General features: G+C 40.0%; 1 protein-coding gene across 1 annotated transcript in view; it reads left to right on the top strand.

Moving 5' to 3' along the window:
* The first annotated feature begins 775 nt into the window (after nt 1-775).
* CSDE1 (cold shock domain containing E1) overlaps nt 776-12,217 on the top strand; it is a 34,563-nt gene continuing 23,121 nt past the window's right edge. Inside the window, exons 1-2 of the mRNA XM_008147198.3 lie at nt 776-855; nt 10,541-10,938. The gene's annotated coding sequence lies outside the window, so the exon portion shown is untranslated. The remainder of the gene's footprint in view (nt 856-10,540; nt 10,939-12,217) is intronic.

Genomic DNA, 12,217 nt, shown 5'->3' with positions numbered 1-12,217 from the left:
GTGGGAAGACATAAAAGAGAACAAAGGCACCTTGGAGGTGGTATGGGATTGGAATAGCAACTGAGATGGAGAGAAAAATCTTTGAACATCAGAAGTAGGATACTGCCTCCTCTTAGAACTCAAGATGATTTGCTCTGATTTCAACCTTTTGGTTACTGATTCAGCCTCTTTGATTACCTGATACACTACAAATATCCTCTGGAAACAAAAAGGTCAAAAGGATTTTTTATTTTATTTTTTAATGATTAGGCTTTCTTGCCCACTCTTGTCCGTCTGTTGCAAGCAAGGTAGTTTCTGGGAGACAAAGGTCTCACTTAAGACCTCCAAATTACCTGACTCGATACTAATGAAAATTCCAGTCTAATATAACAGACGAAAGAAGGCTTACACTGTGAGAGGAAACTGGGGTTTGGGGAGCTTTGGGATCATTGCTGGGAAAAGAGAAATCCTTCATATGATAGTCCTGGATATGCCCTCCAAATTGTTCGCCTTCTAGATTTTCCCAGGTCTAGTTGCTTAAAGCATATTCAGGTTAGCAAAGATCAGAGCGCCGAAATCACCTGCCACCCCGCCCCCAGAGTCCCAGCGGAGTCAGTAAACTCAGAGATTGCTTCCCGCAGATTGTGGGGGAGGGAATGTAGTGGAACGTAACCACCATTTTGGTTGTGGTTAAGCGCAGCGCACTAGTGGGCGTCACTCGGCCCTCATGCGCAAGCGTATGAGGAATACGCTACCCTCCCCTTCCTGTGCACGCGCTCGGAGCCCGCAACTCTCGCGAGAGAAGCGAGATTTATTCCTACGTACCGGGCCGTGCTGCTTATGGCGGCGCTGGAGAGGGGGCGCTGAGCTGTTGGGGTGAGTACGACCCTAGGGTCCAATTGTGGGTAGCAAGAAGCCAGACTAAGGGCGGATGAAAAGACCAAGACTAACGGGAGAGACTTCAGAGTGAAGGTGGGCACTCCTAGAGCTCCGGGTAGGGAAAATCTCACCCTGAGTCTCTGCCTAGGGCTTTTCCACCCGGCCCGTGTTCGACTGTCTAGGCCTCACGTCAGGCCGCAGAGCCGAAACGAAGAGTCGAGATCAGGCGTCCGCGCTTGGTGGCGGTGGTGGTGACTTAAGGGGGGGAGGGAGCGAAAATGGAGGCTCCGACCGCAGCCAAGATGGAGGCAGGGGTGCGGGGCTAGGCCGCGGAGGCTGCTGGGAGTTGTAGTCTGGCCGCTTTCTCCTCTGCGGCTTGGCGGGGGAACGGGAACTACAAGTCCCGGCGGGCGGGGCAGAGGGGTGGTGGCGCGGTCCTTTGTGTGAGGCTGGGAGAGCCGGAGGCTGCGGAGAAGGGCCTATTCTTATTCTGGACCCTATAGTTTCACGGCTGTCATCGGCTTGGGGGTCTGACTACGAGTACCAGAGCGCAGTGCGGCACTGGCGCCTCCTTTGTGTATGGGCTGATGTCTTGCTGCATCGAAATGCTTAGAGACACCTTTCCCCGGCCACATCTGGCATTGTAGCGCGGCCTAATTATCATCCTTACCTCCGCTCACCTCGATCTGTCTCTTCGGTCTCTATATCTAACCTTCCTTTCTTCGCCTCCCTTTCGACTGTTCGAGAAAGGTAGAGCCTAATCTTAGGCATGTGGCTCTCATCCCTCTCCTGAAGTTAGGGCGTGCTCTGTGAGAGCTCAGTGGAATACATCCTCCTTACCACCTTCTCTCACCATATGCAAGAGCCAGCCCCACATTGTGCAATGATCGGCTGGGCCTCTTCATTCTATATAGAGTTAGTTTTTTTAGAGCCCTGGTCGGAGAGACTTTCTAGGTTTTTACCATCCGAGGTTTTATCGGTACGATTATTTAGTGACACGGTTCTTTCGCTTTAAGATTTTCCTTTACAAACATCCAGATGGTTCCTCTCTTGTTTGACTCAGAAGTGAGGCAGGGAACGCTCTCCAAAGCAGCCTCCCATTCTGCAAGCACACAAATCTGAAGTGTGCTAGACAGTTTCCTTTTTTGCACCTAAAAGGAGGGGAAGAATGGTCCTCTTTAAACTGCTGGGAAACAGGGTGAAGGGGGAGAGAGGACGCTCAAAGGCACCGGTAGTTAAATCTATTTCCTTTGAGAGACTTAGTTTTTTATCAAGGACGCTATGAACTGGCAGAGCTACTGGTCTATAAAATGTGGGTACCAAGTTATAGCTCATCTAATATAAGTCATTCTAGATCAAAGGCTGAGTAATTTTCATTTGGGGTTTCTAGAACGCAGGCATTCTCAACACTACATTGAGGGGCAATATAGCTTGGTGTCCTTTTGATACTAACCAATAATGGGAATTCTTGGTGTAGGTAAAGAGGGGATTTATATACTTAGAAAGGCATATGCCTCAGTCATAAAACCTAGATACTCTATCTTGTTTCTTTTTGTTTCCTTTTAGCCGTAGGCCCGAAATAAAAGAGATGGTAGTGGTTTGAATGGTTTTGCAGCTGCTCTGGATGTTTACCATCGAGATGAGTATTTATAGCAGCTGAGTTGAAAAGTAAAGTATTTGAAGCACAGAAGATAGGTTTCCTTTTTTTGTAAATAAGTTCTGACTTAACTATGACCTTTAGAGTGGTTGAAAATTCTGGTAAATTCCTAGTAAATAAAAAATGAGTGTGAAAACTGACATGCTTTATCCTATTCCTGTTTTTTTCTCACTCTACCTAAAGACACTCTGCAGGGCCATGCAACATTTTTTAAAAAAGTTTCTTTTAAATTATGACAAAATGTACATACAGTAACCATTTTAATCTTTTTTATTTTTAAGTGTACACTTCAGTGGCATTAAGTTTATTCACATTGTGAGAAGGATACTTTTGACCAGGTAGTTGAAACATAGAAACGCTGTTTGGATCCATTTTTAAGGAGTTGAATTTTAGAACCATATTACCCCCAAAATTAAAATCTTGACCTCTGGTTAGTTAAAGAAACATGAAGAATTGATGTGCCTTCTTAGCTTTGCCTTTTCAAGATCAGGGAAATTACTTTGAGACCTTTGACCCAAATTGTCTTATGCAGTGCTGTAAAAATTGTAGGATTTCTTTCATAATGAAGGATGACAGCTAGAAGATTTATAATTATTTTTAACAAAGTTTTAAAACATGTTTTTATTGATTTCAGAGAGGGAGAATTAGAAACATCAGTGATGAGAGAGAATCATTGATCTGCTGCCTCCTGCACGCCCCCTATTGGGGATCAAGCCCTCAACCCAGGCATGTGCCCTGACTCAATCAAACTTGTGACCTGCTGGTTTATGGGTAGACCACACCCACCAGACATATAACTATTTTTAAAGACTTAATCCCTGTGTCTTAAATGGTGAAGATGCTATGGTAGGAATGACACGTGTTTTGTTTTTTAATCCCATTGTTTCTTGTTTTTAAATCCTTTCTGCCAAATCAGGCTTTTAAATAATCCCTTTGTCTTGAAATTAACAAGTTTTCCAGCCCTCTCCGGTTTGGCTTAGTGGGTAGAGTGTCAGCCTGGGGTCTGGAGGTTCAAGGGCACATGCCTGGGTTGCAGACTCCATCCCCAGTAGGGGGCGTGCAGAAGGCAGCCCATCAATGATTCTCATCATTGATGCTTCTCCCTTCCTCTCTGAAATCAATAAAAATAACATTTTTTTAAAAATGAAAGTCTTTGCCGAAACCGGTTTGGCTCAGTGGATAGAGCGTCGGTCTGCGGACTGAAGGGTCCCGGGTTCGATTCCGGTCAAGGGCATGTACATTGGTTGCGGGCACATCCCCGGTGGGGGGTGTGCAGGAGGCAGCTGGTCGATGTTTCTATCTCTCTGTCCCTCTCCCTTCCTTTCTGGAAAATCAATAAAATATATATTAAAAAAAAAAAATGAAAGTCTTTGCCCAAAGGCCTTTTTACTGTTGCTTTATTGGGCATGCTAACACCTTTCCCCCTCATCAGTCTACACCTGCTCTGACCAATGTGGCCACTTGCCATGTCTGGCTATTGTGCACTTGAACTGTGCACAGTTCTGAATTGAAATGTGCTGTAATTGTGAAAAACAAAGCAAAACATCAGATTTCAAGGAATGTAAAACGCATTTATATAGTTTGATTACAAGTGGAAAATAACATTTTGGATATATTCGCTTAAATAAGACGTAATTTCACCTGAACACTTTTGCCTATTTCAACTTTAATATGATTGCTAGAAAATTTTAAATTGCATATATGGCTTGCACTATATTTCTGTTGAACAGTGCTGGTCTACACTGTTACCTGAGTGTGTGTCTGAAACATTTCTTCAGCTTCTTCCCACATTGGCATTTGTCCCATTTCAAGTATTAGTGTATGTAGAAGCAGTTAAGTGATAGATGTATATTTAATTTCAAAAAACTTAGTAGCTGGTAAGGTAGCTAACAACCCAGCATAATTATAATTATTACTAAGCATGCACAGAAAGATAGTTGAAACAATTTGACTTTTATTTCATTTCTATTCAACATGTTGATGACATAAATTGTTTGAACTTGGTTAATGACTTTCCTCAGATAATGAAGTAAAAGTGAATTAAAACCTGTTAAGCACTTCAGTTTGTATATATTATTAGCAAAATGCGATATACTTTAACTTGAGTTAATGCACCAAGAAATATGAACGGGAAAGTTAAAGGCAAGAGTATTATTCGTGTAAATCAACAATAGAGAGTTTTCATTCCCATGCTGCCTCTGTGGGTCTTCGCTCTTCTCAAAGGAAGAAGGTACTCTGAAAAAAGTAGGTTAGATGGTGGGGAGACTTTTTTTTCTTAATCTTCACCCGAGGATATGGTTTTATTTTTTAATTGACTTTAGAGAGGAAGGGAGAGAGAGAAGTAGCAAACAGTTGCCTCGTTTACGCACCCTTCCTATACACTGAAGGGTTGCAGGTTCAATTTCCAATCAGGGCATAACCTGGGTATATGCCCTGACTGGGAATTGAACCTGCAACCCTTCAGTGTACAGGATGATCCTCCAATCAACTGAGCCACACTGGCCAGCGCAGTGGGAAGACTTTTGTAAAATGGTTTAGCCTTTCATTAACATTTTCCCCAAGAGAGTGCTGTACAGACTTTGAGAATAATTTGTCAAATGGTAAACTGGGTTATGTGATATATTTTAGATGGATTACTGATATCACAAAATAATTTGATTCCTACTATGTGCTTGGCTTGGCAACTGGGAGCTAGTAAATAGCAAAATAGGTGTTGATAAATTTGAGACAGGTGAAATAGGGATTAACTATTTGTTTTATCAATTCAAGTCAAGGAATTGGCTTTAACTCCTAAAACAACGTGATAATTGGTGATAATGTTTCATACAGAGCAAAGGAAAAGGGAGTTGATTACTTAGCAATCAGGGAGACTGGGATCCACATTTAAATTGTTCCTTAGTTTTTTGACTGGTGCTCTGTAATTCATGTGACTTAAATGTTTAGTTTAATAATGTTAATGATGAATGGATAGCCAATTTTATTAAAATACCTAATGGATATCTTGTGTTTTATTAAGTGTTAATTTGATTGAAAAGTATTTAGTTAATCATGGAAATGTCAAAACTGTGAAGTTAATGAAATTTAGCCACTCTGAATTGTATATTCATGATTTTGGGTGGGTTTGTTTGATCTTTAATATATCCTAATAGGCTTTATTAATGCCTAAGACTGACCCTCTAATGCTTCAGATTTTAGATTCTGGAAGTGTTTTATTTCTGTGTTACTAAGTGGCAAACCTGGCAGTTCTTAACATAATACTAGGTTTACCAGTTAATAATGGCAGATTTTGTAATCAAAACACGATAATTTCAAGAGAAACATCAAAAGTGCTTTTTTAAAATAATTTTTTAAAAATATATTTTATTGATTTTTTACAGAGAGGAAGAGAGAGGGATAGAGAGTTAGAAACATCGATGAGAGAGAAACATCTATCAGCTGCCTCCTGCACACTCTCCACTGGGTATGTGCCTGCAACCAAGGTACATGCCCTTGACCGGAATCGAACCTGGGACCCTTGAGTCCGCAGGCCGAAGCTCTGTCCACCGAGCCAAACCGGTTAGGGCTCATCATCATCAAAAGTGCTTTATTCAAAGTAATGACCATCGATAGCTACAAATTTCCCCCATCTTTCATGTAATTTGTGGATACCGTCCCAATAGAACTTTTCTTGTTTTGAGGCACACCATTCAGAGACCCAATTTTCCACTTCTTCATATGTTTTGAAGTGCTGCTCAGAAAGTGCGTGTGCCATTGATTGGAACAAGTGATAATCTGAAGGAGCAAGGTCTGGTGAATACGGCGGGTGGGTTAATACTTCCCAGGCAAGATCTTTTAATGTGTCTTCAACTGGTTTTGAAGTGTGTGAAGGTGCGTTACCATGAAGCAAAATTACCTTGCTGTGTCTTCTGGCCCATTCTGGTCATTTTACGATCAAAGCGTGGTTCAAATTGATTATTTGTTGACAGTATCAATCTGTATTAACGGTTTCACCTGGATTTAGAAGCTCATGATACACCACACCTTCCTGATCCCACCAAACACAGAGCATTGTCTTCTTTCCGAAGTGATTTGGCCTTGCAGTCGATGTTAATGGTTGACCTGGATCAACCCATGATTTTGTGCGTTTGGAATTCTCAAAATAAATCCACTTTTCATCGCCAGTCACAATTTTATACAAAAAAGACCTTCTTTTGTGCCGTTGAAGCAACATTTTAGTGATGACTTTGCGGTTTTCCATTTGTCTTCCGCTCAATTGATGTGGCACCCATTCTCCTTCCTTTAAAATCTTTCCCATTGCTTGTAAACTATCGGAAATTGTTTGCTGAGCAACGTTTAATCTTCTGCAAGTTGTTTTTGAGTTTGACACACATCTTCATCCAATAATGCTTGTAATTGTCGGTCTTCAAACTCTTTTGGTTGACCTAGATGTTCTTTGTCTTTCGCATCAAAATCATCACTTTTAAAGTGTTTAAATCAGCATTCACAAGTATCTCGAGATGGAGCATGTTCACCATAAGCTTCCCAAAGTATGCAATAACTTTTTCTTCAAAATAATGAATTAAAACTTCCTGCAAATGCTCTTTTTTGGGCATGAAATTCGACATTTTTAAGCGTCAAGATATCTATGATGTTAACTCCTTCAGCAAATTTGACATACGAAGTTTTGAAACTTGCTGTCAAATCAGTTCACATTTTTCAAGATAAGTTTTTTCCTTGATTCTTTGTCCCATAATATGCACAACCTTGTTAGTAGTTTGATGAAATTCTCATCGATATCATCAGATAGCAGTTCTAAGGTGTTTGGGTTCATAAATAGACCTAAGTTATTAAGGTTAAACCATTGTACCAAGTCTATTTTTAAGAGATTAATTCTTTATTTTTTTAACTGTTTTTATTGATTTTTAGTGAGGAAGGGAGAGGGATAGAAAGAAACATCCATTGGCTGCTTCCTGCACCCCCTCCCAACCTCCACGAGGGACCATGCCGGCAATCCAGGCTTGTGCCTGAGCTAGTGAACACTCAACCAGTGAGCCACACTGGCCTGGCAAAAGATTACTTCTTGATTAGATCATTAAGACTTTATATAGTTAGCCAAAACAAAAACTTATGGATCAACTACTTTTTGCTATATTATTTTCTGCCATGGTTAAGTTTAGAAGTACTGGGTTAGGCACTTTGGGGACTGTAATAGAGAAATAAACTTGATTTTTGCCTCAGAATTTGGAAATAAAATTGGAGGAACAAGATGCATAAACATGACGTAAGCAAAGTACAGAATTGATTTGATACCAAAAAGAATGATATGGGCAGTAGGAGTTACTGTTCACATAGTGGGAATTAAGGTAATAAGTCAATGCCTGTATGGTCAAGAAAGGGTGTTTGTTTGTGGGTGTGGCTTTTTTTTTGTCACCTTGAAGATGGCAAAGTTATATTCCATGTGGGAAGAGCCATATGCACAAAGAAGTGATGAATTCAAGAATTTTTCCAAGAGTTGTGTTTAAAGATTAGGGAAGAGAGGCTGTGCACTTGTCTAGGAGAAGAAGTGGAGAGCAATAGAAGGTAAAGATGGCAAGGTAGAACAGAGACATCTTGGGTGGTGGATCTTAAACCCTGGTTGCAAGTCAGAAACATCTTGGGGAAAGGGAATAAACAAAATACACCAAGTTCTGGGAACTAAACCTAGTGAAAAATTAGAATGTCATGGTGGGGTTCAGGCTTTGTTGTTGTTGTTTTTTTTAAGTTGCGCAGGTGATGGTTGGGTTGGATATGCAGCCAGGATTGAGAACTTACCACTTACCATAAAGAGTGCTGGAAAAGTCACAGGATTTTGGACAAGGAGATGGGATAAAATTGAAGTTTTAGATCAGTCTTGGCAGTATTATTTGACAGAAAATGGAGGGGATTGACACTGGAAGCTGGCAGATGTGTTAGACACCTGGATTAACATATGATGTCATTTAGTACATAAGATGAATACAAAAGATACCTTTAAGGAAATATTGTTAAGACTTGCAACATTGGGTGTGGAAGTGGAGAGGGATGAATCAGTCATTACGGAAGTGGCCCTACTTAGGCCAGTTAAATTACTCTTGGGTACTGGGCATAGGTATATTTTAAATCTTCCCAAGTGATTTGAGAACCATAACTCTAAGAATAAGTATCTAGTCTGGGTAATAGGAGAATGATCCAAGTAAAATTGTGTTTGGACAAATGTAACAGCTGATATTTGAAGTAGCAATGTAATGTCATAGGATGTTAGATATAACTACAAAAGAAATGGCCACAAATCAGTTATTACTAAGTTTTCATTTTGCATATGAGAAACTGAAATTTAGTGAGATTAAATAATTTTTATATATATTTTATTGATTTTTTTACAGAGAGGAAGAGAGAGGGATAGAAAGTTAGAAACATCGATGAGAGAGAACATCGATCAGCTGCCTCTTGCACACCCCCTGCTGGGGATGTGCCCGCAACCAAGGTACATGCCCTTGATCGGAATCGAACCTGGGACCCTTGAGTCCGCAGGCCGACGCTCTATCCACTGAGCCAGACCGGTTTCGGCGAGATTAAATAACTTGATACTGGCATTTTACTAGTATCAGTGATTAGAATTGAGCTGTGCTAGTCTAAGCTATTTCACCAACTCTGGCCTCTGTCTGAATTATGGTTCTTTTTTTTTTTCCTTATGGTTCTTATTTGTGATGTTTTTCAAATATATATTCATTTTTCAGCTTATCTAAGACCAAATCTACCTTTTTCTTCCCAGATAAAGCATTTTAGTTAACATTTGAGTCAGTGCAAAATAATTTTATAGCTAATATAAAGCACAATTCTTTTATTTATACATATATTTCTCTTTCCATTTTATCTCATCTTAATTGTTTCTCTTCTATAGACATTTCTCATCTATTTATGGCAACAGTTCATTAATGTTTCTCTGTTTTCTTCACTAAGTCATCTATCTCCCAAAGCATTTCAAGACTTAATACTCTTTTATCAAGAATTAAGACTGCCCTAGCTGGTTTGGCTTAGTGGACCGAGATCCTTATTAGGAGACACGCAGGAGTTAGCCAATCAGTGATTCTCTCTCATCATTGATGTTTCTCTCTCTCTCCTCCCTCTCTGAAATCAATTTAAAAAAAAAAAAAAAAAAAACTAAGACGGTTTCCTGTTATATCAAGTTGAAATGCTTCATAGCCTGGCTCCACTATATTTAATCCTGGCCTCTGTCCTAGCCAGACTAGCCTATTGATTCCTTTGAAAATAACAAGCCACACTTGTTACCACAGTCATTCATGCAATAAACCTCCCTTGATACGCTGGGCATAGAGCATCATATACATGGTCCCTGCTCTCAGGGGATTTAGAATTTAGTGGCATACTCTGACTTGGCTTATATGATATTTCATGCCTCAGCTTTTCTTTAAAAAATCTGCCCATTTCTCCAAATTAAGCTCAAATTCCACCTTTTATTAAAAGCCCTCTTTGACTTTGCTCACCATGTTGCTTTGATACACATACAGTGGTGATTAAACAATACCTAGTATTTCTAGTATATGATGTAGTGGGCACCCAGATATTCATTGAGCAAATTAATTTTTGATATTTTTGTCCTATATTCTGCTTTTTCTCCATGTATATAACTCTTCTCGGCAGAGTGTCAACCCCCTCTAATGGCAGGAACTTCTTTTATATTTTCTACAGTACCTAACATGGTGCTAAATGTTTATAAAACACTTGTACTAAATATTATGTTATGTAACTTAGAGCTTGAGGGGGTATCAACAATGACTGAAATAATTTCTGGTTTTGAGTATATGATGTTAAAGGAGGTGTATCCATTAGCACATGAGAGATTGCTCAAATAACATCAAATGAATGTGCTTCTAAGTTGCCTGTATTGCTTGCTTGACCAATGATTCTAAGTTAATGAGATGAGCTGATCCCTGTACCTATCCTCTGTCCCGGGTTCTTTTATGGAAGTTATATTTAATGTCTTTAATTTTTTTTTTTAATCTCTAGTATGAAGTGTAACAGAACAGACTTTACCACCTGAAACTGCTGCTTCAAGTTCAGATCAGGCAAAGAACAAACTTGAAACAACCAACAAGACCAAAGAAGAGTACACTTAAGTTGAAGACACAACACTTGATCTGAAACAAGAAGTTTGTGCCTACTCAACAGCTTTGAAAGAGCACTTCCCAACGCTGCTAGTAGTCTTTGTTTTCTTCAGTGCTGTACTGTGAGATTGCCCGGTGCAGCAGCAGTTGTATTCTTTATTAGCTTGATAGATCATTTTCTCTCGCTCTCTTTTTTTTTTTTTTTTTAAATACTAGCAACTTTCATCCTTTGAAACGTGTGCTGAAAAAGAAGAATCAGCAAATACTACTGAAAGTGCAATATTTGATTATCACTGCGAGGTAGGTTTGTAGTTTCCTGATGGACAATAATCCTATATAATAAAAGCCTAATATGCAAATTGACCAAACAGCAGAACAATTCACACTGACCACCAGGGAGCAGACGCTCAATGCAGGAGCAGGCCCCAGGCTGGCCAAGGTGGGTGCCAGCGGGGGCCCCAGTGATCTCCCCCCCCCCCCCCCCCGCAGGTCACTCCGCAGATCGGCCCTGATCACCGGCCAGGCCTAGGGACCCTACCGTGCACGATTTTGTGCACCAGGCCTCTAGTCAGTTTATAATTCCGATTTCCTAATTATTTGATCAGATACAAAATCTTTTTAATCAATTCTCTTCTAAAAGTATTCTGAAAACCATATTTTCAACTATTGAGTTGAGATGTCACTAGATTAAATTACTGTCTTGCTAGATGAGGCCACTTTTATGGCCAAAATTGAGATTTTTCCCATAAGATTATATTTATTCATATATATGCAGATCTCTTGGTTTATTGGTCTCTCAGAAAAACTCCATCTGTACTATTTAGAAGCTAGGATTTCAGGTAGGAATGCCCGTTGTATTACAATGGTATTTGTGTGGAGGTCTTTGTAATCTAGTATAAAGAAAGCCTACAAAAAAGGTTCATTTGAAGGTGAGCAGTACTTTGTTAAGAGGGAGAAGAGTCTTCTGGTAGAAGTGAAAACACATGGTATATACTGAGTAGGCCATCATGAACAGAGTGTAGACAGTACAGTTTTGTGGGATGGAGAGAGTAACTGGAAAGGGAGGCTTGTTAGAGGCAGGTTCTGAAGGGCCCACTATATTTGACTTTATTCTGTAGGAAAGTTGCCAGATGTTTGTAAGCAAGAGTTTAATGGATTTTGTATTTCAAAACAGATAGCTTCAGATTTTAAAGTTATATATTTAGAAGTATATCTTTAAAGATAAATGGGTCCACTTTTAAGAGATACGTGGACACACTGCTCTTAACAGTATGGAAAGATCTGTTAAGAGCAGTGGCTAGAGAATAAGGAAGGTAAACCTTAGGGTATAGTCAAAGAAAGGTAGATGCTAGCTAGGTGTTTTAATGGTAGAAGTGATAGGACGTGGTGACCAATTGAATGTGAAGATGAGCTTGGAGGGAATTGACTGTCTATCCAGTTGTCCAAGCTAGAAACTGTTTGTAAAAATGGGGACATTTTGTTATAGAATTGGTGTGGAAGGAGACAGCTAGACACTCGGAGGTTTCAGGAAAAGCCTTTATTCAAAACAGCGCTCTGGTTCAGGGGACTCTATAAGATC

This window comes from Eptesicus fuscus, chromosome 22 (genome assembly GCF_027574615.1).
Source record: "Eptesicus fuscus isolate TK198812 chromosome 22, DD_ASM_mEF_20220401, whole genome shotgun sequence".
NCBI lineage: Eukaryota > Metazoa > Chordata > Mammalia > Chiroptera > Vespertilionidae > Eptesicus > Eptesicus fuscus.
The sequence above is the reverse complement of the archived record's forward strand: the minus strand, read 5'-3'. Positions and strand labels throughout refer to the sequence as shown.